Source organism: Nicotiana sylvestris, chromosome 3 (assembly GCF_000393655.2).
Source record: "Nicotiana sylvestris chromosome 3, ASM39365v2, whole genome shotgun sequence".
NCBI lineage: Eukaryota > Viridiplantae > Streptophyta > Magnoliopsida > Solanales > Solanaceae > Nicotiana > Nicotiana sylvestris.
The window spans coordinates 173,322,586-173,348,874 of NC_091059.1; the positions used below are offsets into that span (position 1 = coordinate 173,322,586).

Genomic DNA, 26,289 nt, shown 5'->3' on the forward strand with positions numbered 1-26,289 from the left:
ATGGACTCTTCCACTTCAACCATAGAGGGCGGCGTGTCGCTTCCTTTGATGGGGGCCGACGCGACAAAGCGTCGTGTTACATATTTCTACGACCCTTACATTGGCAACTATTACTATGGCCAGGACCATAAATGAAGCCTCATCATATTCGCGTTTCCCGCACTCTTGCTTTCCACTATGATCTTCATCGGTGAATGGATATCACCCAGCCGTTCCCGGCGAGTGCAGAGGATATTCGGCGGTTCCACTCACTCGAGTACGTCGACTTGCTCTCTTCCGTTTCACCCAAGACTCTTCACTACCAGAAGCATGATGATCACGACCTTAAATGCTTCAACTTGGTAGAGGATTGCCCTATTTTTTATGGGCTTTATGGTTTTTGTAAAGCTTCTACCGGTGGATCCATTGGCGCCGCCGTTAAACTTAATATATGGGTTCAAATTTGAACCAACGCGACCGTTGATGAGCACGACTGACGACGAGAACCTCACAGCTCGACATCTTGTAGAGGGCGACCTTGAGGCGAATAAGAGACGGTACGACCCTTATAGTAGTGCAGACCCATTAGGGGACATCAGGAATATCCTTTCGAATATTTCTTATAACTTGTCTTTTAGAGCTCAGAAAGGTAGAGTTCCTTATATAGAGGGCATGAAACAACTTTGTAGGGAGAGACTTTTGCTAATCCATAATACTTACTTTAAACTTGCTTACATAAAGGATTGGGAAGATTATTGTTGAAGTTTCTTTTGGTCTAAACGAGATAAGGAATTCTTATCATCCATATTCTTGTTATCTATCTTTCATTCTAGAGATTATTATACTTAGCTAAGATTTACCCCTTCATCTTCTTTGATTGATTTGTTCAAAAAAGTTTCGATATCTTTTGAGTCAAACAATTTGGCGCCGTATGTGGGGATTTCTATAGTTGAGACCTTAGTTTCGTCTAGATTCTTGAAAGAAATAATCACCTCTTTTTAGTCTCATAAAGGCCAACAATGGCAGGAAAAGGAGAAGCAAGGCTAAAGGCAATAGTAGGTGTCACAAACAACCTCCTGAATTCTCTCAATGAAGCCAGTGAAGAAGACAACAAAAACGTAACACTGAGTGCTACACCTGAGGGGGAGATCTCACCCCCCCTCCCCCCGCACGAGGGTTTAACTATATTGCGCAAGAGGGAAACCTCAACACCCACAACAGGAGAAGCACCACCGGCCGTGAAAAGGCTATTAGAAGAATGGTTGACAAACACCTTGAGCAACATACTCTAGAAACCCGTTTAGAGAGATATCAAAGACACATTAGCCGCAGAAATCGCAGTTGTCGCCGATGAGCCGGAAACTACACGAACAGGTAACACCCGTACTGTCCCTGATGTAGGCAACGATACACTTGTAGCCATCTTAAAGAAAATGGAATAGATGTAAAATGAGAACAAAACACTCAGCGACCAGATGAAACAGCATCAAGAAAGGGTTGATAAAATATCGGGCGCTCCGAAGTTGCTACCAAAACGTGACATGGGACGATTCGTCGAACAGCCATATAGCAAAGGGGCAGCCCCTCACTCTATTCCAAAAACCTTCAAAATGCTGTCATATCTAAAAATATATGATGGCACCACAGACTCGGAGGATCACTTAATCCATTACATTACTATAGTAAAAGGTAACGATCTATCAAAAGAAAAGGTGTCGTCAGTACTGCTGAAAAAGTTCGGCAAAACTCTGACAGGAGGAGCGTTAACGTGGTACTCCCAACTACTAGCACAATCGATATCAACGTTCGAAGAAATGGCAGATAAGTTCGTTACCGCTCACGCGGGAGCGAAAAAGGCAGAGGCCAGGGTAAATGATATCTTCGCCGTTAGGCAAACGACAGGCGAGGGACTTCGGGATTTCCTAGCCTGATTCAATAGGGTAAGGATGAGCCTATCGAACGTGTCAGAACGGATGGCGGTAGCAGCCTTTCAAAATGGGTTGAACAGAAACGGGTCAAAAGCAACCAAGAAGCTGCTAAGTAGACTAATGAAGTAACCCCCCCCCCCACTACGTGGGAAGAGATCCATAATGCCTATTGCGCCGAAGTGAGGGCAGACAAGGATGACCTGAACGGCCTGATCCAGCGACTAACCTCGGTTCAAACCAAGATAAGGAGAGATCGTCGCAACGATGGCCGAAGGGATCAACTACCACGTTTCAACCGAGAAAGTCATCATCCCTATGTCCGAACATCCAACCCACCTCCTCCACGACATACAGACGTCGCGCCTCGACACATCGCACTGCCCCGAAGTGAAAGAGGTATGCCTCCACTATTATCTGCTCATAACTTTTGTGTTTCTCCTTTAGAAATAGTGTAAGCACTGGAAAAGCTCGGCACAAAGGTGCAATGGCCGCAAAAGATGAAGTCGGATCCGAGCGCCAGGAGATCGAACGTCCTGTGTGAATTCCACCAGGAAAGGATACACAAGACCGAGGACTGCGATAGGAAGTGGTAAGAATGTTAAACCAGGGATACCTAAAAGAACTTCTAAGCGATCGAGGACGGGCCAACTTCGCTCGTGGACGCGATCAACCTTAGGGACCTCCAAAATCACCATCACTAGCTCGTACCATACAAATGATCATTGGTGGCAGCGACGATACTATAATCAACCATGTGAAGGTGACCACCATGCACAAACTCAAACGGACAGTCGCCCACAAATGGTATGACGACCTCAGAGACAGTATCATCTTTGTTAAGTCGGATGCCAACGATTTGTCTTTTCCTCACTATGATGCTTTGGTTGTAACTTTACGCATTACAGATACCGACGTAAGGAAAATAATGGTAGATGACGGAAGCGATGCGTGTATTGTTCACCCACGAGTTCTCATGCAGATGATACTCGAGGATAAAATAATACTGCATTGCATAACACTGACAGGTTTTAATAATGCAGTAAAACGAACCTCTGGAGAGATAGTGCTACCCGTCCTGGAAGGAGGAGTCACCCTGGAAACGACATTCCACGTCATGAAATAGGAAACAACCTACAACGCCATCATAGGGCGTCCATGGATACACGCCATACGATCCGTCCCGTCAAGTTTCTATCAAGTAATCAAATTTCCCACCCCATGGGGGATATTCAGCATCCGAGGCGAGCAATGCAGTGCCCAAGAATGCTACCGGATTGCCCAAGATTGCATACACACCAAACAACTAAAAGGGGCAAGTGAGAAAGCATAGCAATCATCCATATCGGGAACCAAACCCGACACACAACTAGAGGCCATCAGAGACCCGGATGTCGTAGAAGCTTGCAAGGCAACCATAGAAGACCTCAACCCCGTCCAGCTAGACAACACCAATAGAACAAAAAAGGCTTATATCGAACACAACCTCTCAGAACCAGGTAAATATCGTGAGATTTTAACTAACAATGCCGATTTGTTTGCCTTTTCCCATTCACATATGCCAGGAATCCCAAGGGATATCGCCATACACAGGCTGAATATCGATCCTCTTTACCCGCCAGTATGACAAATGAGGAGAAAATTCAATGCCGCCATCAATGAGGCAGTCAGCGAAAAGGTTGATAAATTACTCGCTAATGGTTCCATACGAGAATCGAAATATCCCCAATGGGTCGCCAATGTGGTCATGGTCAAAAAGAAGAATGGGAAATAACGGAGGTGTGTCGACTTCACCGACTTAAACAAAGCATGTCCGAAAGATTCCTTTCCATTACCACACATCGACCAGCTCATCGACGCAACGGCGGGACACAAACTACTAAGCTTCTTAGATGCTTACTCTAGTTACAACCAAATTCTAATGGCTGAAGAAGACTAAGAAAAGACCACTTTCATCACTCACTGAGGAACGTACTGCTACAAGGTAATGTCGTTCGGACTCCAGAACGCATGGGCGACGTATCAAAGGTTAGTCACCAAGATATTCAAAGAACAACTCGGTAAGACCATGGAGGTTTACATCGACGACATGCTTGTAAAATCAAAAAAGAAAGAGGATCACATTGACCGTCTAAAGGAAGCCTTCGAGATATTGAGGCAGTACGGGATGAAGCTGAATCCTGAAAAATGCGCCTTCAGCGTAACTTCAGGAAAGTTCTTTGGTTTTCTAGTGTCAGAAAGGGGTATCGAGGTCAACCCGGACCAGATCAGGGCCATCAAAGGAATACCGGAGATATTGACTAGCATGAAGCAGGTACAGAAATTAACAGGTTGAATAGTCGCCATGTCGAGGTTTATTTCACGATCATCGGAACATGCCACAAATACTTCAATGTGCTAAGGAAAGACCACGGACTGTAGTGGAATGTAGAATGCGTCGACGCATTAAGGAAGCTGAAAGTGTATCTATCCTCGCCACCACTACTCGTCAAGGCAGACCCGAGTGAATGCCTACTAGTATACCTAGTAGTCTCCGAAGTCACGGTGAGTGCAGTCTTGATCCGCGAAAACAAAGGTACGCAATCTCTGATTTACTATATCAGCAAAACCTTAATTGATGCCAAAACAAGGTACCCTCACCTTGAAAAACTAGCTTTGGCATTAGTTATAGATTCACGAAAGCTTAGACCCTATTTTCAATGTCACCCCATAAAAGTGGTGACAACCTTCCCCCCTGAGGGGCATCCTACACAAACCCGACTTATCGGGTAGACTGGCCAAATGGGCCAAACAATTAAGCAAGCACGACATAACATACCAACCACGAACTACCATTAAGTCACAGGTGCTCGCCGATTTTGTCGTTGATTTCAGCGTAGAAATATTGCCTGAAGTAGAGCAGGAGGTGCTCCGCGCTTCCGCACATTTTGACCTCTAGGTCCTGTACACTGACGGCACATCTAATGCATCGGGATCGGGACTGGGACTCGTCCTCGAGGTTCCTACAGGCAAAGTAATTCGCCAGTCCATACGATGCCTAGAGATGACCAACAACGAGACTGAGTATGAAACTGTGATTGCAGGATTGAAATTAACCCTCAAATATGGCGCTCGACGACTCATCCTCCATTGCGACTCTCAAATCGTGGTGAACCAAGTCACCGAGACTTTCCAAATCAAAGAACAGAGACTACAAAATTACTAGTCAGAAATTCAGAAACTGCTGCCAGAGTTTGATGAATGCCGCCTTGACCAAATACTAGGGCGCAGAATATCGAAGCAGACGGCTTCGCCAAGCTAGCGGTAGCCACCAAAAATATCAACAAAGAAAACGTGGTCACCCTCCTCCATTCCTCAATAGACCAAGTCGAGGTACATTCTGTAAACCTAACTTGATACTGGCACAGCCGTCTCGTAATATATTTGTAGGATGGAACGCTCCCACAAGATAATAAAGAAGCCAAAAAGCTTCGAATACAGGCAACTGGATACAGCCTCGTAAACTGTTATCTCTACCAGAGAACGTTCGGCGGCCCCCTGGCCAAATATCTTAGGCCAAGTCAAACAAGGCGAGTACTGGAAGAAGTACATGAGGGGCAATGCGACGCCCATATGGGAAACCGCGCCCTCGTCCAATGCCTCATCCGCACCGGATACTACTAGCCCACTCTGAAAAAAGAAGCCACGGACTACGTTAGGAAGTGTGAGCAGTGTCAAAAGTACGCCCCCATGATACACCAAGCAGGGGAACTCCTTCATTCTGTCACTTCGCCATGGCTATTCGTAAAGTGGGGAATGGATATTATCGGACCCCTCCAAGCAGGATGAGGTAAGGTACGTTTCCTTTTGGTTTTAACTGATTACTTTTCTAAATGGGTGGACGCATGTGCATACACTCAGATACGTGATAAATAGGTCATCGCGTTCATATGGAAAAATATAATATGACGTTTCGGCATCCTCAAAGAAATCAGCTGTGACAACGGGCCTCAGTTCGTCGGAAAGAAAACGATTGAGTTTTTCAAAAAATGGCACATCAAACGAATACTCTCCACGCCATACCATCTCGCCGGCAATGGTCAAGACAAATCCTCCAATAAAGTAATACTGAATATATTGAAAAAGAAGCTCGAGGAAGCCAAAGGGCTATGGCCTGAACTACTGCCAGAAGTATTATGGGCATACCGCACTACACAAAAAACTAGCACAGGTGAGATGCCATATTCACTAGTCTACGAGATGACGTAGTTATACCCGTCGAAGTCGGAGAGCCTAGCTTGAGATACTCCAATAGAGCAGACCAAACAACGATGAAAGTAGGCTACAAGATCTAGATGAAGTCGAAGAACAAAGAGATATGGCCCACATAAGAATGGTAGCTCAAAAGCAACAAGTAGAAAGGTATTACAACCAAAAGGCCAAAGTGCGACCGCTCAAGGTCAGAGACTACGTCCTCAAAGCTAAAACACAAGCAGCGAAAGACCCTAATGAGGGAAAACTGTGAACAAACTGGGACAGACCATACAAAATCACAGCGGCAGCAAACAAAAGAGCATTCAAGTTAGAGACAATGGAAGGAAAACTAATCCAAAACAATTGGAATGTCGCCCATCTCAAATACTTCCACTTCTGAAAGGAGGCACCACGTAAGTCGTACTCTTTTTCCCTCATCCAAGTTTTGTCCCAATCGGGTTTTCTTGGTAAGGTGTTTAATAAGGCTACAAGGGGGATGCCTCGAGGTTCAAAGTATTGTTCATTACCCCACCCATCGACGTGTTCTCCGTACCAAGTAATGAAGGGACTGTATATAGATAATCAAATCTCCATTATATTTACATAGTCGACATGCGATTCTTACAAGAACATAAATAAATTGCCATTGTATGAATAAAACCGACATGTATTTTCCTACAGGAATATGATCAAACCTCTAATCTGAACATCTCAATGGCCAAGGTCATCGACGAAAATATGAGTTCGACCTCGTTCAAACTACGACGGGATCTTACTTCGACGACAGTTCGAAGCAACATCCCAATGGCCAAGGCTATCGACGAAAATATGAATTCGACCTCGTTCAAACTACGATGGGATCCTACTTCGACGACAGTTCAAAGAAATATCCCAATGGCCAAGGCCATCGACAAAAATATGAGTTCGACCTCGTTCAAGAACAACGACGGGATCCTACTTCGACGGCAGTTCAAAGCAACATCCCAATGTCCAAGGCTATTGACGAAAATATGAGTTCGACCTCGTTCAAACTACGACAGGATCCTACTTCAATGATAGTTCAAAGTAACATCCCAATGGCCAAGGCCATCGACGAAAATATGAGTTAGACCTTGTTTGAACTACGACGGGATCCTACTTCAACGATAGTTCGAAGCAACATCCCAATGGCCAAGGAGATCGACGAAAATATGAGTTTGACCTTGTTTGAACTACGACGGGATCCTACTTCGATGACAGTTCGAAGAAACATCCCAATGGCCAAGGCCATCGACGAAAATATGACCTCGTTCAAACTACGACGGGATCCTACTTCGACGACAGTTCAAAGTAACATCCCAATGGCCAAGGCCATCGATAAAAATATGAGTTCGACCTCATTCGAACCACGACGAGATCCTACTTCGATGACAGTTCGAAGCAACATACCAATGGCCAAGGCCATCGACAAACATATGAGTTCGACCTTGTTCGAATTGCGATGGGATCCTACTTCGACGACAGTTCGAAGCAATATCCCAATGGTCAAGGCCATCACTAAACGAAAAGGAATCGACCTCAACCAAATCCTAAATCATCTTAACAAGTATTGCAAAGATCATCACCAAATCGACAAAACAAATTCTACATTACATCAAAATGTTACTTACACCTATCTTTACAATGGGCTCAAGAACGCCCCTTACAAAAATCCCAAAACAAAAAGTAAACACAAACAAAAGGTTACACGTTATCCCTTGTTGGGTATGCATCTTCATACCACGAGTCAGAAGTAAGACGATTCGCATCATCGGAGTTGATGTCATCCCCGTCAGGAGTAAGAAGGTCGTACCTGCACACCTTCCAAGATGCCCGAGCTTCGATATGCACGACCTGAAGCTCTGCTTCAGTTACCCTCCCCTCGACATGAAGAGCCTTGTACACGTCAAGTCGGGCCTCAGCATGGACCCACAACTCATATAAGTGATGAGGCACGACCGGATCAACCGAAGCACAAGACATAGAAGGCTGTGAGTGTCGATTTGCATCCTCCGCTCTCAGCGAGGCCACTTGTCCATTCAACACAGATAGCTCCGCCTCCAACTCCTTAACACTCCATTAAAGCCCCATGACTTTAAGCCTAGAGGCCTCCTACTCCTCGGCCAGCTCCGACCTACAAATATGAAGGGTATCTTCCAAGGCCGTTATTCCAGAAATAGCTACCGCTAGCTTATCAGTACCGACATTCAGTTCACCCTTAAGCCCCTCAATCTCCATCTCCTTCATACTCAATTCAGCGGTCAAACTAGCCACCTTTGCTTGTAGGTCGGCATTCTCAGCCATCACCCCCTACTTAGCTCAAGCTCATCCTCATTCGCCTTAGGGGAGGCCTCGAGTTCACTATTGCGGGCGACAACCTTCATAAGCTCCTTATCTTGCTCCCTCAGCTCTTCGACCTTATGCGCCAGTTGTTCCTCCCTCTATTTGAGTCCTTTACGGAACAACTAAAAATCGGGGTCCTAGTTATAAATATCGGCCATTGCGCGATGTTTAGCGCGATACTATTGGTATTTGGAAGACATCTTCCCATAAATGGCCGTCCTCTTCCTTTCCTGATGCTCACGCTTGGTCTCCATGATAAGGGTCTAGCACACAAAAAAAAAGAATAGAGAGAAGTTAAAGACAAAAACACAGGTCGACAATCACAACGTACACTACAAAAAAACTGAAATTAGATACGGACGTTATCGCTTATTTGTCGCTAAAATGCTCGTAGCTAGCAGAATCTTTTGATAATACGTCGCTAATCTGTCGCTAAATGAGATTAGCAATGGATTTTCTGTTTAGCTACAGAATTTGTCTATCGCTAAAACCTAATTTTTTTAGTAGTGGTAAGACCAATGATGAAAAGGAAAAGAAGGACACCTACCCGCAAGGCCATGCCGGCGACGTTCTAAGACAACTCCATGTCACTCATTGCCCTAAGCGCATCGCTCTCAGGGGCAAAACATTGAGAGGCTAAAACAGACGTCATTTGGTCGCAGTTTAACAACAAGTTGTAATTCCCCAGAATAACTATGTGACGATAAGATCCTTCCACTCTGACCTCCACGTGAGTATGGCGACCTACGAACTCGCGAACATCCTCAGGATCGACATCTGAACCTGAGCCTTTTCCCTCGACACGGCGGCCCCCTCCAACGTTGGATGACGCGCCACCCTTAGCGGAGTGCACGGAGCTGGCCCCTGGGTAAATTCCTTCCGTTTGGGGAAACCTACCCGCTAAAATGGCATCAGCCATAAAAGTGGGAACAGGTGCCGTTTGTGATGCCCTACTTCTACTAGCGTCCACGGCCATATCCTTCCCAAGCTCTATTCTCCTCCTTTTTCTCGACAATGACTCATCCCCATTAGAAGATTCGTCCAAAGGATGCGAGGTCGGTACTGAATAAGCCTCCTCCCTCACGACCATGTACCGAGAGGAACCTTCTACTTGAGTCGGTTAAGCATGACTCCCTCAAATCGACTCAGTCAAAGTGAACTGCATTCCTGCGGCAGCGACGGCCTGTTGGAATGTAGGGACCGGTGCCCTCCACCTGGAAGCTCCTCGACCTATCGTCATAGAGAGTCGTATCAACAGATGATGACATATGACTAACAAAGCGATAAGGGGAAAACACCTACCGGATGGCACTCTCAGGCCATAACGTTTTATTAAGGCGGGCCAATCTTGGGTTTCCGCTGCACGGGTCAAAGACGGGCTACCCAATCCCTGATGTCGGCAATAGGGCGGGGCAGACATCCCATAGCTGCAAATAAGAAACAAACAAACCTTATAATGAATATAGATGAAGGAAGAGCAATATGAATGGCGACACTTACGAGTCTCGTTCCATTGCTTCGGGAACCTGGCAGAGTCAGAAACAACATGTTCAGTTTTGACGAAGAAATACTTATGCCAAAACTTGCGACTTGCTCAGTCGTCGGTCCCAACCACCAGCTCTTTTGTGCCACGATACCTCAAATGCACCATAGTGCCCCTATAGAAGCTGGGCGAGAACAGGTGCAAGAGGTGATGGATGGAAATATCGCATTTCTCCAACTTCGCATACTTGGTCAACAGTAGAAGTATCTTGAGCGTGTATGGCGAAAGTTGTGCCGGGCAAATTTGGTAGAACCTACAGAACTCTTCCGCTAATGGGAGGAGAGGAAAAGAGTAGCCAATCATGAAAGTGTATTCGTAGAAAGCACAGTATCCAAGTCTGTGAACCTCTACGAAATCCTTTCCCGCTGGAACCATGTCAACATGAGCGGGAATGGCATACTTTGCATGAAGAGCGTCAATGTGAACTTGCTCCATCTCAGAGAATACAGGGGTAGGAGTAGAAGGGGGATATTTGAGGAAGTCACTTCGAGACATGGAGTGTCTCGGCAGTAGCTCATCTACCGTAGGAAGACTGTCACCTTCTTCTACCTCCATACCGTCACCACCTGAATGGGGCGCCATGGACAACGGGGCGGCCTCAAAAACCCCTTCATGAGATCGATGTGATCTTGGCATACTTTTGTTAAACAAGGTAGTGACACAGCAAAAAAGAAAAAGAGGAAGAAGAAGAGGTTATGAACGAAGAGTGTGAGAAGAAGAAGCAGAAGGGTGTTAAGACAAACTCGGAGAAATAAGGAGGGATAAATAGAAATGAAATGGCCAAGAATTTTTGAAAAAACAAACCCTCCACCTATTTATAGGATTTGGTGGCGCCAGAATCGAAGCGGAAGGCCCCAGAGTTGCACCAAAATCGAAGTGACAAGCCATCAATCCCCCATCTCGAAAACACGCGCAATGATGATGCACATGAAGATGATGTCATTTCCCGGTAAAATGCATTACTTGGTGTCTTGCTAAGCACGCTGACCGCCTGCCATTGGCCAGGCCGTAACGCTTTGTAAGGTCAAATTTCTCCATAAGAGTGCATGGTGTCCGCTCATCGAGGACTTACCAAGTTGCAACCCCGACAAGCAGAGGGACTAACTGTATGGGTCCAAATTTGAACCAATGCGACCGCTAATTAGCACGACTAACAACGAGAACCTCATAGCTTGACATCTTGTAGAGGGCGACCTTGAGGTAAACAAAAGACGGTACGACCCTTACCGTAGTGCATGCCCATTAGGGGATATCGGGAATATCCTTTCAAATATTCCCTATAACTTGTCTTTTAGAGCTAAGAAAGGTAGAGTTCCTTATATAGAGGGCATGAAACAACTTTGTAGGGAGAGACTTTTGCTAATACATAATACTTACTGTAAACTTGCTTACATAAAGGATTGGGAAGATTATTGTTGAAGGTCTTTCTTTTGGTCTAAACAAGATAAGGAATTCTTATCATCCGTATTCATCTTATCAATCTTTCATTCTAGAGATTATTATACTTAGCTAAGATTTACCCCTTCATCTTCTTTGATTGATTTGTTCAAAAAGGTTTCGATATCTTTTAAGTCAAACACTTAATCGACAAGATGTTGACATAGCCATCAATGGGGCTGGTGGATTGTAACATGCAAAGAGAAGCGGGGCCTCCGGATTTTGCTATGTTAATGATATTGTTCTTGGAATTCTTGAACTTCTAAAGGTCCACAGGGTAAATACTCTTCTTATAATGCTCTGTTTTTCTTAATATTCGTATTTTATTTGCTTATTCATGCAAACGAAAGCAAACTCTTTCAAATTGGAGCATATATCTATGTGTATGGTGAATTATTTATACGTTCTTGGCTATTCTTTTGGGCGATGTATTTTGTTTCTGGGTGTAGCGGTGTCGGCGTAATGGTATAGCCTCTTTATTTATGTGTTTGATATGTTGTGGCGGTTACTGCTACTGTAGATGTTTCGTGGATATTTGTGTTGTTGATATTAGGATAGTTTTGGGATGTTTTAAATGTGTTGCTGAAAAATATGAAATGCAAGAGAAGTTGTTTTTTCCCTGAAAAGTCAAGCCGTCTGAATTTCTGTGTAATTGAAAATTGTTGCTTACTTGATCTTGTGAGTATTTCGAAATTTTATTAGTTCTTTTTGTTGATGGTAAATGTCACAACCCCAAACCAGACCCGATCGTGATGGCGCCTCTCGTGAAGACAAGGTCAGCCGACACAATTCCCAAATCAACCATTTTCCATTAAAAGTTGTTTTTATACCGTTTATAAACCAATAATCTCATAATGAACATTTAAAAGAAAAATACGGAATAATTACACAAGCCCGACATCGGGGTGTCACTAGTCATGAGTATCTACCAAGGTCTGAATACAACAACAACAGTCAAAAGTGCACTAAGTACAGTAATGAAAATGAGAGGAAGGAAGCAGTGCTGCGAACGTCGTGCAGCCACCTTGCTAACTTTGATGACTCCGCGTCTGAGCAATCAACACCCGCTACCGAGTTTCGAAATACCTAAATCTGCACATGAGGTGCAGGGAGTAATGTGAGTACTCCAACCCAGTAAGTAATAATAGTAAATAAAGACTGAGCAGTAGGAAACGATGAATCCACAAATATGATAACTCAATAAACCCAATAGGCTTTCAATCAGAATACGAGTCAAACGTCTCATTTAAAATCCACCTTTTGGTAAAAATCATTTAAAATGCTTTCCAACAGTTTCACTAGGGGTTCGACACCATTTATAATAAAAGAGATAAAAACTATAATCGGCCCTCAGACAAAAACTTAGTTTGTATACAGACCCTCCGGCATAACTGAAATTCACAACCCTTTTTGTAACTTAAAAACTTCAGTTTAAATGAAATATTATTTAAAACATTTGTTCAACATTTCCGATAGAGGCTCGGTCTAAAGATGAGTGAAAGTAGTAATTAAATCAACATATTCAATAGAAACTCACTTTAAGGAGGAGTGAAAAAATAGGAAGTTCATAAACAGGCCCCTCAAGCAAAGCATCACTCATGTACATGTATATCTATAGCCCCTTTAGCAAGCCTCTCAGTCACTCTTGACTCAACTCTTACCAATCAGTGCTCCCACTCAGCACTCACACTCAATAGGTAACATATAGCAACCACTGCGGCGTACAACCCAATCCATATATCGTTGCGGCGTGCAGCCCGATCCATATACATATCGTTGTGGCATGCAGCCTGGTCCATATATATATAATCCTCACAACCAGGCTCTCGACCAATCTCAGTCATTAACCTCACAATCGGGCTCTCAGTCTATCTCAGTCATCAACCTCACGATCACTCGGGCCATCAGTAAAATAGGGAACTCAACCCAAACAATTTTCACATTTTTAAGAAATAAAGTGATAAAACCAGGTTTAAACAATAACCAGGTAACACATGATTGAGGATATGCTTTCAAAACAAATAGAGTGAGGAAAAATAGTGAAAGTACCCCTAAGGGTCTCAGCAGGTCGGCACAAGGTCCGAAATATGGCATACAGCCCAAAATATAATATAAATCTCTAGAACATGGAATATCATAAGATTTCAAATCAAATACGCGACTTAACAGTCGTACGGGACGGACCAGGTCACAATACCCAATGGTGCACCACTCCACGCTCGTCATCTAGCGTGTGCGTCACCTCAAAGTAACACAACGATATGTAATCTGGGGTTTCAAACCCTCAAGACAGTATTTACAATCATTACTTACCTTGAACCGGCTAAATCTCTAGCACGTGGTGCCTTTTCCCCATGAATAAGCCTCCACGCGCGACGAATCTATCCAAAATTAGGACAAGTACGTCAATATATGCTAAGGAAGCAAAGCCCAAGCGAAAACAATCAACAAAGGGCACAAATCCCGAAATTTCCAAAACCCGACCCCCAGGCCCACATCTCGAAAGTCAGAAATTTTTACATCAATAGATTCCTCATCTCCCCATGAGTTTATGCATATCAAGAATACCAAAATCAGAGCTCAAATGACCCCTCAAATCCTCATTTTAAGGTCTCTTAAGCTCAAGCCCTAATCCCCCATTTTAACCTTTGATTTCCATAATTTCTAGCTCTAATCCATGAAATAATAGCATAGGAACGCATTTTAGGTCCAAATTCCTTACCTCAATAAAGTTCCCTTGAAATCCCTCTTTCAAGTCGCCCAAAAAGCTCCAAGGCCGAAGTCAACAATGGTGGAATAGCTCAATTTCGCGAAATGAAATAACTTATATGTTTTGCCTAGGTCTTTCCACATCTACGGTCCTTCAACCGCATCTGCGGTACCACATTTGCGGTTTAGTCTTCCGCTCCTGTGGAAGTCACTAATCTAGTCTAAATCGCAGATGCGGTATTTTTACTGCTTCTGCGGTCTCAGCCCACCTGGCCATTTTTTGCTTCTGCGATAAATCAGGAGTCGCAGATGTGGCCATCCCGACCACTTCTATGGTCCCCGACATTCTTCCACGATCCGCTTCTGCAGCCATTCCATCGCATATGTGGCGCCGCACCTGTGGCCCCCAAACCGCAGGTGCGAAAATACTAGAAGCAGCAATATCAACTGCTACAACAAGATTCTAACCTCTCCAGCAACCATCCGAAATCACCCCGAGGCCCCCGGGACCTCAACCAAAAGCACAAACATAACCCAATACCTTATACAAACTTGTTCCAATCATTAAAACACTTCAAACAATATCAAATCAACTAAAACACCTCGGATTCAAGCCAAACTTTCTAAAATCTTGCGAATTTCGCTTTTGATCAAAAACCCAACCAAACCACGTCCGAATGACCTGAAATTTTGTACACACATCCCGAATGACGCAACGGAACTACTGCAACTTCCAGAATTTCATTCTGACCTCTATATCAAAATCTCATCTATCCACCGGAAAACGCCAAAATCTCAATTTTGCCAATTCAAGCCTAAACCTTCCACGGACTTCCAAAATGCATTCTGATCACGCTCCTAAGTCCCAAATCACCTAACGGAGCTAAAAAATCATAAAAATTCTGATCCGAGATCATCTACAAACAAGTCAAATCTTAGTCAAACCTTTCGAATTACAAGCTTCATACTGAGAACTGTTCTTCCAAATTTCATGTTGATTACCCAAAAAACCAAAACCAACAATTTACATGAGTCATAATACAACACACGGGGCAAATGATGCCCGAGAACTGACGAGCAAAGTGCAAAAACTCAAAACGACCGGTCCGGTCGTTACATCCTCCCCCACTTAAACATACGTTCGTCCTTGAGCATGCCTAGAGTTGTTCCACAAGCCAACCAATCACTGAATAACCTTACCATGAACATATACCCGGGGGTGATCCCATGTCACCCTATCTCGTATAGGTCCGATGATACAATGTAACTGAAATTTTACAGTCCAACCTAGCCTATTAACCTTGGAACCACATTTCCACTTCTAAAATCATCCACAAGATCAGAATCTCACATCTATACTCTGAATAAGTCCGAATCAGCTGTAATAACCCATACTTGCAACCTCATATGCAATTACATGATATACCACATAACTCAAACACTTGTAGCGATAACTTCTAATCACAGCAGCTGCACACAACAACCGAATACCGGTAGGAAACCTCTTATCAACTAAAGTCTTATTCCAACACTTTCATATACTGCTAATGATAAATAAAATGCGCAGTAAGCCATAACCGTTTTCTCATATCAACCATTCACGAAGCCACTTCTCCTTGGGCAGAGACCATAGCAAATTTCTGAGCTGAACCTCAATATCATGCTTCTAACATGCTGAAATCGAGTCTGTCTGCAGTCATTAAAGATCCCGACGATCTCATCTAATCCAACCCAACTACTCTGGTGATATTGACACATCAATACAGACTAAAGCCACAACTTGTACAATCCGTGCACCAATAAGCCACAATCCGAACTTACTCAATCCATGAAAATGACTCAAATGAAAGAGTTGTACCGCAATCTCACCAGTACCACCACAACACAAGACTGAGAACCTGTCACACATCATAGAAACAGAACACACAAATCTAACCCGACAGGTCATACCTCCACATAACTTCGCTCCAATGCGCGACCTCATCCAAACACTGGTCCACATGAGGCACCTTAAGTTACTGTGCTCCAAATCGACAACCGTGCGCAATATGATGGCTAAAACCAAAGCAATTATCACAACCACCAGGAGGCAATTACATAACACCACACAACTCGAAAGGACATAACCGATACGCCATCCACCAAGCAATACCCAGTGCTCTTCCCGCTCAAATTCCGCTGAGTGGCCCTAATGACACCGCACCACATGTGCCTAAAATCAACAAATCCTAAAGGCTCACAACACGAAAAGGTAGCTCATAGATCCCCCTGATTAATAAGCTCAATGACAATCGAATCAACATATCCCTCATCAATGGCAACTTGAAGTCAACAAAGCCATCTCGATGCAAAACACACATCCATATAGGTCTATCAATGAGCCACACATCAACTCTAGTCACACACAACAGATAAATAATCCTCCGAAGGTTCACAATGACTGAATCATAGCACATACTATCATCTGACTAACTTACCCACATCTTTGATGTCCATAACCACAAGCTAACCTGTATATGAGAACTTCTAGTCTCCAAGTCCATAAAGCACACAAATTACCAAATCTGATCCCAATTCCGCCGCTCGCATGTATAGCACACCTCTATTACTCATTCATCTCATGAGAGGTACACCTAAAATTCTTCTGTGCCACCAAATAGACTCAAATATCATCAGACGATCGGACAAGATAGTGCTGTAATACCAATAAAGCATCCACAACTCAAACATATTGCCCTATCTGAAATATATACCCTCATCAAGCCACACCAATCGGTGATCTCATTCATATAGCCACCTAAAGCTTCCCATGCTATATAAGAATTTATGATTTTTCTTTCATAACTGAACTGTGACCTTACACATGCAAACCTCAACCCACACAACATACCGCATATACTATACCACCTAAATAAAGATTATGAGAACTTCGCAATCCACTCCGAGCTACAAGAAACTACTTACTCAACTATCTAAGAACTTTTCTATTCGATCCCATCTAGGAAAAGATCATTATACATCCCATGCTCCTCATGCCAATAGGAAAAATATACCTTTCTAACTGTGGTGGAAACCATCCAGAACTCTCCGAGTTCCATTTGCACAACACCAAATCGTCAGGACTGAATCCTTCTAATTCATCCGAGTTACACAGGTCACTAGAACCTAAAAGAATTGTCGCGAAACACATGTATAAACTCATTACCTCACAAGCATCCAAAGAACTAATCATATCCTTAACACACCGATCCAGCCTACTACCAAGCTATCCCATCTATCCAAGTTTCCTTCTGATTTACCTTCAACTTGGTACTCCTTCTTGCTATAACATCACCATTCCTCAACCCAAGCTTACCACACGAGACCCAAGCATAAAACCACACCGTCCTATGGTCTATAAGCTACTGAATACTCTCTTAACATTCCCAACAACACCGCATTCAAAATGCTTACCCTGGAGAAACTTCCTACGAATCCAAAGCTATTACCTTCACCTTCCTGACACTAATACATAGAATCTCATAATTAATATAGAAAATACCACAAGTCTTGACATCTTCCAATGAAAACTCAGTTTCTAGCCACATATACCACTTGAAGATACCCAAATGTTACATGTAAAAATCTTGAACCCATTAAAACCATTCTCGAGAGTCATCCACTCTACCCGAACTGCAATTAGCCGTATCAAACGAACTGAACAACCCGTGCCTCATTAGCACTCTAACACCGCAGAAGGTGACATTATTCCATTACAACCAAGCAACTTCATGTGAAGCATCCTATAACCATTGTTAAGAATTTTCCTTTACTCAAGCCATCCTCGGTCTCAATCTCTGCCGGCAATAACTGATTCAACCGCGCCTCAAACTAGAATTGACATAGCCCATAACCGTGCAATCAACTAGTCAATAATAGACTCCCCCACTTGGCTCGAAGCCATAAATCATAACACACTCAATAATGCATAACGCATATACTCTATTGCTGCCATAATACCATAGTGAGATGAAACTCAAATCCTTTGTAAGATTGTGAAACACAGGCCATCTGGTACTTTGAATCTTCTACCAATCTCGCATTCATCCTCGCAACAGCCAAGCCCACTCTCTTAAGCGGCCCAAATTTAAATCTTCAACACTTATATTTCACTTGTAAATGAGATCTTCTAACAGTCAACATGAGGATCACACAACCTTAGAACACTCTGCATGAGATAACCCACATGTTTTACCTCCAACTATCATTCCTGTATACCTTCGACTGTCATAAATATTACGCAGTCACTTAGTCTTCCTAAGCATGAACTTATACCGCAACATGAAATTTACTTCACTCCCAACTGTGAAACATGAAAAGATTCTTTACACGCCCATAACTCGAGGTTACACCTCAAATCAAGATGGAATTCAAGCACCTCATATTTCTCTATCCTCCAGCAGACCCTTCTCGTCACTTCCAAATCATATGGATACATCTCGCAGTACTAACATACTTATCACATAGTCATCCAGCCGTCACTTCCACTAATAGGGACACTACCGAACATATAAGTTCAAAAACACTTGCTCACACAATCATCACCTCGGTGCTCAAGCTATAGGCAAAAATCTGGCCTCAAGTCCTCCAGACTGGCCCAACATCAACTCACAGAGATCACATCTCACCCCTCGATCAGGGAATCACAAACCATTAATGCACATCAGATACTAAGCGCTCATGCGCGCATACGAACACGTGGAGGGAATTCAAAGAGTTACTTTTCAAGCTAAATCAAGGACGCACGATAAGGATTCCAAGAATGTGAAGTTTTTTCCTAAAGGTTTTGTAGCCTCCTGAGGATAAATACAGATAACTCTGTACCGATTCGCGAGACTCTACTAAACCTGCTCATGACTCGTGAGACTTATGTAACCTAGGCTCTGATACCAACTTATCACGACCCCAAACCGGACCCGATCATGATGGCGCCTCTCATGAAGACAAGGCCAGCCGACACAATTCCCAAATCAACCATTTTCCATTAAAAGTTTTTTTTATACCGTTTATAAACCAATAATCTCATAATGAACAATTAAAAGAAAAATGCGGAATAATTACACAAACCCTACATCGGAGTGTCACTAGTCATGAGCATCTACCAAGGTCTGAATACAACAACAACAGTCAAAAGTGCACTAAGTACAGTAATGAAAATGAGAGGAAGGAACCAGTGCTACGAACATCGTGCAGCCACCTTGCTAACTCTGATGACTCCGCGTCTGAGCAATCAACACCTGCTACCAGATTCCGAAATACCTGAATCTGCACACGAGATGTAGAGAGTAATATGAGTACTCCAACCTAGTAAGTAATAAGAGTAAATAAAGACTGAGCAGTAGGAAACGATGAATCCACAAATATTATAACTCAATAAGCCCAACATGCTTTCAATCAGAATACGAGTCAAACGTCTCATTTAAAATCCATCTTTTGGTAAAAATCATTTAAAATGCTTTCCAACAGTTTCAGTAGGAGTTCGATACCATTTATAATAAAAGAGATGAAAACCACCCTTGGGCAAAAACTTAGTTCGTATATAGCCCCTCCGGCATAACAAAAATTCACAACCCTTTTCGTAACTTAAAAACTTCAGTTTAAATGAAATATTATTTAAAACATTTGTTCAACATTTTCGATAAAGGATCGGTCTAAAGATGAGTGAAAGCAGTAATTAAATTAACATATTCAATAGAAACTCACTTTAAGGAGGAGTGAAAAAATAGTAAGTTCATAAATAGGCCCCTCAGGCAAAGCATCACTCATGTGCATGTATATCTATAGCCCCTCGTGCAAGCCTCTTAGTCACTCATGACTCAACTCTTACCAATCAACGCTCACACTCAATAGGTACCATATAGCAATCGATGTGGCATGCATCCCGATCCATATATCGCTGCAGCGTGAAGCCCGATCCATATATATAGTCGACTACGCTCACTGGGGGTATGCAGACTCCGGAGGGGCCCCTACAGCCCTAGTGCTATATCGCTGCGGCATGAAGCCCGACTCAACATATCGCTGCGGCGTGAAGCCCGACTCAGCATATCGCTGCAGCGTATAGCCTGATCCATATACATATCGTTGTGGCATGCAACCCGATCCATATATATATAATCCTCACAACCAGGCCCTCAACCTCTATCAGTCATTAACCTCACAATCAGACTCTTGGTCTATCTCAGTCATAAACCTCACGATCACTCAGACCATCAGTAAAACAGGGAACTCAGCCCAAATAGTTTTCACATTTTTAAGAAATAAAGGATAAAACCAGGTTTAAACAATAAACAGGTAAAACATGACTGAGGATATGCTTTCAAAACAAATAGAGTGAAGAAAAATAGTGAAAGTGCCCTTAAGGATCTCAGCAGGTCGGCACAAGGTCCCAAACATGGCATACAACCCAAAATATAATATAAATCTCTAGAACATGGAATATCATAAGATTTCAAATCAAATACGCGACTTAGCAGTCGTACGGGACGGACCAGGTCAGAATCCCCAATGGTGCACCACTCCACGCTCATCATCTAGCATGTGCGTCACCTCAAAGTAACATAACGATGTGTAATTCGGGGTTTCAAACCCTCAGGACAGTATTTACAATCATTACTTACCTTGAATCGGCTAAATCTCTAGCCCGCGATGCCTTTGCCCCTCGAATCGGCCTCCATGCGCATCGAATCTATCCAAAATCAGGACGAGTACGTCAATATATGCTAAGGAAGCAAAGCCTAAGCAAAAACAATCAACAAAGGTCACAAATCCCGAAATTTCCAAAACCCAACCCCGAGGCCCACGTCTCAAAAGTCAGAAATTTTTACATCAACAGATTTCTCATCTACCCACGAGTCTATGCATATCAAGAATACCAAAATCAGAGCTCAAATGACCCCTCAAATCCTCATTTTAAGGCCTCTTATGCTCAGTCCCTAATCCCCCATTTTAACCGTTGATTTCCACAATTTCTAGCTCTAATCCATGAAATAATAGCATAGGAACGAGTTTTAGGTCCAAATTCCTTACGTCAATGAAGTTCCCTTGAAATCCCTCTTTCAAATCACCCAAAACGCTCCAAGGCCAAAGTCAACAATGGTGGAATAGCTCAATTTCGCGAAATGAAATAACTTATATGTTCTGCCTAGGCCTTTCCGCATCTACAGTCCTTCAACCGCATCTGTGGTACCGCATTTGCGGTTAAGTCTTCCGCTCTTGCGGAAGTCACTAATCCAGTCTAAATCGCATTTGCGACCATATTTCTGCATCTGCGACATCGCAGATGCAGTTTCCTTACTGCTTCTGCGGTCTCAGCCCACCTGGCCATTTTTCGCTTCTGCGATAAATCCTCGGCATTTGCGACTCTGCAGATGCGGCCAACCTGACCGCTTCTGTAGTCCCCGACATTCTTCCACGATCCTCTTCTGTGGCCATTCCATCACATATGCGGCGCCCAAACCGCAGGTGCGAAAATACCAGAAGTAGCAATATCAACTGCTGCAACAAGTTCTAACCTCTCCGGCAACCACCCGAAATCACCCCGAGGCCCGCGGGACCTCAACCAAAAGCATAAACATAACCCAATACCTTATACAAACTTGTTCCAATCATTAAAACACTTCAAACAACATCAAATCAACTAAAACACCTCGGATTCAAGCCAAACTTTCTAAAATCTTCCGAATTTCGCTTTTGATCAAAAACCCAACCAAACCACGTCCGAATGACCCGAATGATGCAACAGAACTACTACAACTTCCGAAATTCCATTCTGACCTCTATATCAAAACCTCACTTGTCCACCAGAAAACGCCAAAATCTCAATTTCGCTAATTCAAGCCTAAATCTTTCACGGACTTCCAAAATGCATTTCGATCACGCGCCTAAGTCCCAAATCATGTAACAGAGCTAACCAAATCATAAAAATTCTGATTTGAGATCATCTACAAATAAGTCAAATCTTGGTCAAACCTTTCGAATTACAAGCTTCAAACTGAGATCTGTTCTTCCAAATTTCATGCCGATTACCCTGAAAACCAAAACCAACGATTTACATGACTCATAATACATCACTGGGTAAGTCATGCCTGAGAACTGGCGAATAAAGTGCAAAAACTCAAAACGATCGGTCGGGTCATTACAGTAAATCTCCCGGAAGGAATGTTTTTTGTATTGAAAATTCCAGTCGTTGTTGGGAATAAATTTATCTTACTGAAGAGCAAGTTTGGAATGAATCATTGCTTATGGTTTAGCTAAAACAGGTTCGAAGAAAATTGGTGTTATGTAATCTGCCTCCCTTGGATTGAATGTAAATATGGTTTAAGGTCAGAGTTCCTTTGGTTCATGCAATTCTATTTATGGAGTTACCATTTTAGTATTTCAAAATTGAATTTCATCCTACCTTGAAGCTGTCTAAGAAGCCAAACTCTTTTTAAATTTTGTTGTTAGTATGAAGATCAGCTCTCTACTAAATAATGGCCTTAGCAGGTCAGAACATTTTCCTTTGGGAAACATCAGGCATCAAGTATTTCGTAGTATTCTATAATATTATCATATCTCTCCTATATGAATGAGAAGACAATCACTTTTTCTTAATTTATATTATGATTTTAATGTGACACCCCATGTTTATGTTGAATATTGATTGCATATTGGATGGTTGGTATATGATATTCCTTGTTTTTATGTACTACTTTTCTATTAACCTTTCGGGGAGCAAAAAGAGAAGATTGATTAGAGGTGCGCCTGAGGCACATAGGCATGGCAAGTCGGGCCTTTATTCACGGTGGTACAATCGCGGGGATAATATCATTGTATAACCTAAGTTAGCTGTGTAATGTACTGAAGACTAGGCACTATTGTAGACACTAAATCAAGGTAGTTTATGCTAAGGTGTGAGGCCTTTATTTATTCGTATCGTTGTTGAGGCCAACTTGGGTTGGCTTTGAAGAATATAAAGAGAAGAAATTTTTAATACGCTTCTATCTTTTGAGTTTGTAAAGGATATGTCAATAATAAGTCTCGAGGATGTGTCAAAGGATTAAAGATAGTATTAAATTCAATGTAATGGTACATATTGTTTTGTATTGTTGTCTACAAAAGAAGTAATTATTTTATTCTTTGCTCATATTTTGTTGATTACCATTAAAGATAAGAAGTCATTATTTAGCTGAATCTAAAATCGGATGGAGCAAGTAATTTGGAGGCCAAAATACTTATTTGCTATTTTTATAAGGATTGGAACTTAGCTGATCACTCATTATTTCTGTAGTTATGGAGGACTCATTTATATCCCTGGATGCTTAATGAAAGCGAACTTTATGTGATCTTAACTTTTTCTTCTGTAATTATTGAGGAACAAAGCTTATAGACAATTGTTGTATCAACTGTATATAAGTGTGCTTGTAGGATATATTTGGAAAGCATCATCTGCTTTAATGGTCTCCTTTGCCAAACCGTGCTTATTATGAATTATTGTTCCTTTAACGTGCTCAGTATTATTGTGCAGCGTGTTTTATATGTTGATATTGATGTTCACATGGAAATGGAGTTGAGGCTACTTTTTACACCACAGATCGGGTTATGACAGTGTATTTTCATAAGTTTGGAGACTTCTTTCCTGGTACAGGACATATCAAAGACATTGGTGGAGGTGCTGGGAAATACTATACCCTAAACGCCCCTTTGAATGATGGGATTGATGATGAAAGTTTCTGTCACCTATTCCGTCCTATAATCCAAAAGGCAATGGAGGTCTATCAACCAGATGTTGTTGTTCTTTAGTCTGGTGCTGATTCACTAGCCGGAGACAGGTTGGGCCCTTTCAACTTGTCTGTCAAAGGCCATGCAGATTGACTTCGATTTCTCAGGTCTTTCAATGTCCCTCTAATGGTATTGGGTGGTGGAGGTTATACAATTCGAAATGTTTCCCGGTGTTGGGCCTATGAGGTCTGTCTCTATCTATGTGCTTCAGTGTTTTATTCCCGTCTTTGGATTATCACCTATTACTGTTTACTTGTCTTGGAAGTTGCGGTAAGGTTGAACTACTTCAATATCCGCAAATAGCAGTTGCAGTTGGAGTAGAGCTTGAGAATAAATTGCCTTACAATAAGTATTACAAGTACTTTGGCCCTGATTATACTCTTCATTCTGTTGAACCATTGCCTATCCAGAATCAGAATTCAACTCGGGATCTGTAGAAGATTAGGTAATTTAAACATCATTCGTGTAGGGCTTTGCCTTCAATAGACGGTCGAAAAGACGAGAGTACTATCTAATGTATGTTTGAAGCTGTATAGGGTAAATGCTATTTTCCTTGTTTAATCTTTGTGAAGCATCAACCAGTGTGAAAAATATCTTGAAGAAATCTTTGTTGATGTTTTAGACTTCAATGCCATACAAGAGGGGGTGATTTGTGTGGTACCTAATTTTTGCTTATCTTTATTATAGAAAGACATGGTTCTTCTATGTGTTCCAACTACTACTGTTGCGGAATAATAAATATAGAAAATAAAGAACCCAAAGATTTTACGTGGAAAACACCTGGCTCAACAGGTGAAAAAACCACGACCTACCTTACAGTAGGATTTTTCCAAACTCTCCATTAAAATCACTGAGCCAAAAACTACGTTTACAAAATCTCTTTTGTAAACCTAGGATTAACTCTAATCCCATTGTGTCACACAGCCTCAACTATTGCGACAACTTCAAGTTAACTCTAACTTGAAAACTCTAAGTACCTAATACAATTGCTTCTATAAAATCTGAAAGGTACAATGTAAAATCACCTACTACAATTGAAATAGAGTAAAAGACAGACACATGGAACTGGTTCTTTTATCTGGTTCAAATAGCTTCAAGATTGCACGCTTGAATCACACATAAATTGCTTGCAAAATTGCCTTGCTATTTTGCTCTCAATTCACGTTTTACTTCTGCTTATGTGCATTACCTGTAAAAGAGAACAACACTAATATTTAAAGGGTTAATAATTAGAGATTGACTAGGATACAGATGCTACTCTTCCATGGTGGAAGAGTTCTAGTTGATCTCATACTCTAACTCTATAATTTTCCTAAACTATGTTCTCTTTTGTGTAAAGAGTCTTTATCCTTATCCAATATGCAACATTTTCGATCATGATCAGGATATATTACTTCTGATAAGTTATATTTATCTCATTCACGTGCTTCTCACATGTTTGGGTTGATCACGACTGTGCTTCACAAGATGGACCTGGTCCATGTCTGAGTTCTTTTGTCAGTCTTCAAAACTTCACATTTACTTGGGCCAACAAATTCCCCCTTTTGATGATGACAAACTCTGTGATTTTCACTCACTTAGGCCGTGTAAGAACTCAGCTTATTCATCAATACAAAGTTTATAAAAATTCACTTATCATCAAAGACCAGGTTAATTAGGTTATAAACATCACATATTCAGAATATATAAAGCACAATATCTCTTTCTTCTTTTGGCATCATCGAAAAGTTGCATAAACAAAGTGAGTCCCGATTTTAATAAGTACTCATGGCCACTGGGGCAACTGCAAGTGCAATCATGGATTAATCATCAGTAATTAGGAAAACATATTTAAACTATCAAGGAAAGAGTAACAGACTAGAGCAAAAATAATAGATATCATTGATAGAAGATATATTGCTATATAATCCACAAACAATAGCAAAAATATTCAAAACATGAGCAAAAAGAAAGAGAAATCCCTAATCTAGGTTCACTGATGGTACTAGACAGGTGCAGGAGATAAAGGCAAGAATTACTAAGGCTTGGGGAGCTAGAGGTTTGGTTTTGGGCTTGGACAAGATTCAGCATATTTTGAAGAATCCCATCATTCTTGTCCTTTTCCTTGGTAAGCTCAGTTCTAAGAGCATCCCTCTCAAATTCAACCTCAGCTAAGTGAGCCTTCAGCCTAGCTATCTCAGCATCCTTGGCCTCACTTTCCAGAACTAAAGCCCTGACTTTATTGTTGATAGGTGTCTTCTTGGATGAACCAGGTTCATATGGAATGGCATTGATTAGATAGTCACAAGCAATCAGAGTATT

At 42.2% G+C, this 26,289-nt stretch overlaps 1 pseudogene; it reads left to right on the top strand.

The window, feature by feature from the left end:
• Positions 1–24,425, top strand: LOC104229032 (histone deacetylase 6-like; annotated as a pseudogene).
• Positions 24,426–26,289: the final 1,864 nt, after the last annotated feature.